General features: G+C 44.3%; 1 protein-coding gene across 3 annotated transcripts in view; it reads right to left on the minus strand.

Annotated features, from left to right (window-relative positions):
- Positions 1–4,690, minus strand: part of LOC144503506 (glycophorin-C-like) — a 79,406-nt gene extending 74,716 nt beyond the window's left edge. The window contains exon 1 of one of the 3 annotated variants that reach the window (XM_078227892.1): positions 4,242–4,690. The gene's annotated coding sequence lies outside the window, so the exon portion shown is untranslated. Of the gene's footprint in view, positions 1–4,044; positions 4,168–4,241 lie in introns of those variants that run through there. The other 2 variants (XM_078227895.1, XM_078227893.1) reach the window with 2 other exon arrangements.
- Between the last annotated feature and the right edge of the window lie 1,394 nt (positions 4,691–6,084).

Consider the following 6,084-nt stretch of genomic DNA (forward strand, 5'->3'; position numbering starts at 1 on the left):
CACTCTGGGAGAATGCCCACGCTCTTGACACATTACCCCTTTTTCACCTGCCTCATCCCAACATCCACATGACCACCTGATCTACAATACCTATTCTGGCTCTTTCACAAAAAGCAATCCAATTATTCTCACCCCCCTGCTCATTTCCCATTGCCTTGAAATTCATAAAGTCCCTACAGTACAGAGGAGGCCATTTGGCCCATCGCGCCTGCACATCCAACAACCCACCCAGGTCCTATCCCTGTAACCCACGTATTTACCCTGCTAATCTCCCGACACTAACAAACCATTTAGCCAATCCACCTAACCTGCACATCTTTGGACGACATGTTTCCAATTTAAATATATATCAAGGTACTTTTTAAAAATACTATTGAATCCCTTCCTAACAACATTTCAGGCAATGCATTTCTAATCATAAAACCTGTTACATTAAAATGTCTCAACTCTCCCGGACTTTTAACTAATTACTTCAAATCCGTGTCGTGTGGTTACCAATCCTACTCTATAAAAATACTTAATAAGTTTGAACATCTGTATTAAATTTCCTCCTAACCTCCTCGGTTCTTGCCAACAACCCTAACTTCTCTGACTCTCCAGATAACTAATGTCCCTCATCTCTGGTAACATTCTTGTCAATCTCCTCTGCGCCTTCCCCAAGATTTTGACATCCTTTCCAAAGTGTGGTGCCCAGAATGAGACGTAGTACTCCAGCCCAGACCTAACCAGTGACTGATTTCCTTGCTTTTGTACTCTTTGTTTTGTCATCTAGCAACAGAATGTTAGGTGAAACACAACATGACAGATTAAATTTGAAGCAGGCCAAGGATTACCTTTGAAAATGTCAATACCCCATTTTTTTCTTAATTCATGGGACATGGGTGTCACTGGCTGGCCAGCATTTATTGCCCATCCCTAGTTTCCCAAGCACAGTTGAGAGTCAACCACATTGCTGTGGATCTGGAGTCACATGTAGGCCAGACCAGGGAAAGATAGCAGATTTCCTTCCCTAAAGGACATTAGTGAACCAGATGTTTTTTTTTCCTGACAATCGATAATGGTTTCATGGTCATCAGTAAATTCTTAATTCCAGGCTTTTTTAGTGAATTCAAACTCTACGGGCTGCTGTGGCAGGATTCGAACCCAGGACCCAAACATAAGCTAGGTTTCTGGATTAATAGTCCAAAAATAATACCACTAGGCCATCAGCTCCCCATGGTGAGATCACCAACATTGGCAATCAAGTTTGATGGCAGCCAAGACAACGCAGCCTGCTTGATCAGCGCTCCATTCACCATCTTAGTGTGTGCCATCTACAAGGTGCATTGCAGCAAATAGCCAAGGCTTCTTCGACAGCACCTTCCAATCCCATTAACAGGGGCAATAGGCGCAAGGTAACACCACCAGCTGCAGGTTCAAAATCTCACACCATCCTGACTTGGAACTATATTACCATCACTTCACAGTCACTGGGCCAAAACCCTAGAACTTCCTCCCATCAGCACTTTGGGAGGACCTGTGGCAGATAGAATCCCTATAGCACAGAAGGTGGCTATTTGGCCCATTGAGTCTGCACTGACCACAATCCCATCCAGGCCCTATTCCCGTCACCACATACATTTATCCTGCTAATCCCCCTGACACGAGGGTCAATTTAGCATGGCCAATCAACCAAACCCGCACATTTTTCAGACTGTGGGAGGAAACCGGGACACCCGGAGGAAACCCACGCAGTCATGGGGAGAACATACAAACACCACACAGACAGTGACCCGAGGCCGGAATTGAACACGGGTCCCTGGTGCTGTGAGGCAGCAGTGCTAACCACTGTGCCACCGTGCTGCCCCAATGCACTGCAGTGGGTTCAAAAAGGTAGTCCATAAGCACCTTAAAATATTCGTTTTGCCAGCAATGCTCACAACCCAAGAACAAAAAACATTGAAATAAATTCCTATGGACATCAGAACAATTTGCTTCAATAAAAAAAAAATACTTTTGGTTTTCCATGACTTATGATCAAAAGATGAAATGCATCCGAATTGTCTCTGGTTAGTAGAGACACTTAATGCTTATGTTCGTGAAGCACTCAGAATAATTAATTCAGAAAGAACCTTCTTACAATGGCCAGATTTGATGGTGAGGGGTGAACAGCACAGCACAGGCTGGTCATTGCACCAACCCACAGACTTTCCATCGATTCTTGTACCAGAATATGTAGCAATTGGAAAGCTACTTTCAATAGAGGAGATGGTGGCCAAGAGGTCACGTTGCTGGACTCGTGTTCCAGAGGCCAAGGCTATTGTTCTGGGCACATGGGTTCAAATCCCACCTCAGAATTTATATTCCAAATTTATTGAATGAATTCAAGTAATGATGATCCCATCATTGTTAAAAACCCATCTGGTTCACTCATGTCCCTTCAGGGAAGGAAATTTGCTGCCCGACATTTGACTCCAGAATCAATGTGCTTGACTTTATCTGCCCTCTGAAATGGCCGTAGTTCAAGGGCATTTAGAGATGGCAACAAATGCTGGCTTTTCCAGTGATGCCCACATCCTAAAAAAAAGTAAAAAAATGGTGCTTCACATCAAGAAACTCCAACCAGACCAAGCAACTGTGGGGGGAATTCGCCAGCCTCCCAGCCACAAGGTGGCGCACTGTTCGCTGGCGATGAGAAAATCAGCACTCTCAAGTTCTCTGTCCCCATAGACCCATTCCTAGAATTCACCACTGAAAACAATCCCTTCATCATGTTAAACACCTCCATGACATTCTCTGCTAACTGAGTCACCTCTCAATTCACTCCTACACTCCTAGCCCCGCCATTCCCTTTTACTTTTCTTTCGATCCTCAAAAACACCTCGAAAGAAAGACGGGTTATGGGATGTCCCCATTCAAACGTCTGCTCCTTAATCGCCACCTCATTCAAATGAAACTACCAACCAAGACTTGCTTTACACAAGCAGCACTCTACCGTATAGCGATATAAATGAATGACTTAGATTCATAGAGGTTTACAGAATGGAAACAGGCCCTTCAGCCCAAATTGTCCATGCCATTCAGTTTTTAACCACTAAGCTGGTCCCAATTGCCCACATTTGGCCCATATGCCTCTATATCCATCTTGTAACTGTCTAAATGCGTTTTAAAAGACAAAATAGTACCCGCCTCTACTACTCCTTCTGGCAGCTCGTTCCAGACACTCACCACCCTCTTGAGTGAAAAAATTGCTCCTCTGGACCCTTTTGTATCTCTCCCTGCTCTTACCTTAAACTTATGCCTTCTAGTTTTAGACTTCCTTACCTTTGGGAAAAGATGTTGACTATCTTCCTTATCTATGCCCCAGAGCCTTCTAAAACCTTAGCAGTACACCCCTGTTTTTGCATTTCTATTACCTGATAGGGTGCTGAAAACAGGTTCAATAGTACCCTCAGAGAGGAAATTGGCTAAATACTGGAGGAAGAGAAAATTGCAGGGATTGGGATGAGAGGGGGGAAGCCAGGAATTAATCCCTTTGTAAAAGAACCAGCTCAGATTCAAAGGGGCTGAACGGCCTTCTCCTGTACTGTGCTATTTAAATGATCTGCAAAACTTAGGCTATGCTATTAAACAACTACTCATCAGAAAAGGAGCTTTCAGCTGATATACAAAACAGAAAACACTTTTGCAAAGACTGTCCTTTCATAGGGGAAGGGGTGGGGGTAGGGGGTGGGGAGGCAGCTGCAGGAAAATAGATAAGGGGTCAAGGGAACCGGTGCACAAGAATGATATTAATAGCCCACCGTGAGAAATAAAGCTCTGTGCCATAAAACAGCCAGAAATCGAAGGAATCAAACCACAAAATCAGACAGGCCAAAGCTCTGAAAAGTTGTGACAACTATCCTGTTGTGCAGTTAATACAAAAAAAAACCACGCAGTCCCAGCTACCAAATCTATACACACAAAGTTCCCTCGTCAAACTTGTTTAAAACAGATTGTTCTTCTCGGCTGCTGACGGTACAAGGAAGAACTCAATTTATATTTGTAACCTGACACACAACATACCAAAAGGTTAACTCACAACCACTAGTGCCGGTCGGTGCTCCAGTAAATATTTTATGAAGTAAAGAGACTCATCACGGGAGAAACTAAACAAACTGTCCAGCTGCTCTGTAGAAAACTTAATGCACATTAACCGTGTGGGGAACATGCTTGATAAGCATGATGTGGGGAAGAGTGATAAAATAAACTTAATAACTCACCGCTATGTACTGCCGCGTGAAGTTCTTGGTTCCTTCCCCTGAAGGAGAAGGAAATAAATCTCACAGCTTCAAGTTGCTCTCCTTCTGTGAGCAGTTCTTTAAAGAAACCTTCCTGCCGGATAAAGGGTGAAAAAAGGAAAAGAGCTGTCTTTGAACCTGACTGCAGGCTCTTCTGAGCTCAAAAACTGGGAGGGCCTACGGCCTGTCACTTGAGAGTTCCTGTTGCACTATTTGCTGTGAGTTTTTGAGACCGGGCCCAACTGTTAACTCAAACCCCTCCCATGCAAATTAGAAACAGCTGCCTTCCTTCGCCCTAGGGCTGCTTTGTGACAAGAGGCCAGTTTGCTTTTGGTGGGAGCTTGGCGCTGTTCCAATATTGTCCAGCCGTGTGAGGAGCTGTAAGGTTAAGGTCGGGGCGACACTCCTGCCTCTCCATTTAAAACTGGTCTGAAGGCATACAGCTTACAGCTCCTTTACATATTAATTTTCCACCCATAGTAATGGACCTCAATGACCTTAACAAATGCTGAAACTCAATTCTGCATTCATGTGATATATGTAGCTCATCCCATCTCTAAAATACAGGAAGTTCTGGTTTTGGACCCAGAAGCGTTGAATTTTAAAGGGTTTATTAAAAAGTATCCAGTAAGCGCTCTTAGGTTTCTTTTGGATATAAGTAACAAACGTAAAATATACTGGATCGCAACACAGACCTGCGTTAATGTGACATTCTCAGATCCAAAAGAGATATTTCTTCATTAAAGGCACCATTCACACTGATTTAGTTCAGATTTCGGACCTTCTGGCATTTCGGATGTTACCTTCATTGTCTGTATTACATTTAGTTTCAGCAGACCAGCCGGAGATTTGTAAGCAGAGAAAAGTTGCAATGTCAGTTTAAGAATTAACACCTTAATTGCTGAATTCTTGGAATCTGAAATAAGATCCCAGTAAAGCCATGTACATGTTTGGGTTTTACCAATGTAGGCAATAGGATTGGCAGTCGGTCGCCACAGAAAGAAAGTTATAATGTGCCATTCATGACCAGAGGATATCCTGAAGCACGTCACAGCTAGTGCTTTGTTATAATGGTGGAAGAACAGCTGCCAATTTGTGCATAGCAAGCTCCCACAATGTACAACATGATACCAACCAGATCATTTGTTTTGTGATGTTGATTGCTGTGGGCGGCATAGTGGCACAGTGGTTAGCACAGCTGCCTCACAGCGCCAAGGACCCGGGTTCAACTCCGGCCTTGGGTGACTGTTTGTGTGGAGTTTGCACATTCTCCCCGTGTCTGCGTGGGTTTCCTCCAAGTGCTCTGGTTTGCTCCCACAGTCCAAAGATGTGCAGGTTAGGTTGATTGGCCATGCTAAATTGCCCCTCAATATCCCAAGATTTGGAAGTTAGGCGGATTAGTGGAGTAAATACGTAGGGTTACGGGGTTAGGGCCTGGATAAGATGCGCTGTCAGAGAGACAGTGCACGTTTGATGGGATGAATGGCTTCCTTCTGCAAACACAGTAAGAAGTTTAACAACACTTCTTGTGCCCGTGATTCGGCCTCTGATATTCGGGTAAGCGTTCTCCAAGGCGGCCTTCACGACACACGACGGCGCAGAGTCGCTGAGCAGAAACTGATAGCCAAGTTCCGCACACACGAGGATGGCCTCAACCGGGATATTGGGTTCATGTCACACTATTTGTAACCCCCACAGCCTGCCTGGACCTGCAGAGTTTCACTGGCTGTCTTGTCTGGAGACAATAAACATCTTTTTAGCCTGTCTTTATGCTCTCCCCACTCACGTAGTTTGTATCTTAAAGACTTGATTAGCTGTAAATATT

This window comes from Mustelus asterias, chromosome 14 (genome assembly GCF_964213995.1).
Source record: "Mustelus asterias chromosome 14, sMusAst1.hap1.1, whole genome shotgun sequence".
NCBI classification, from domain to species: domain Eukaryota; kingdom Metazoa; phylum Chordata; class Chondrichthyes; order Carcharhiniformes; family Triakidae; genus Mustelus; species Mustelus asterias.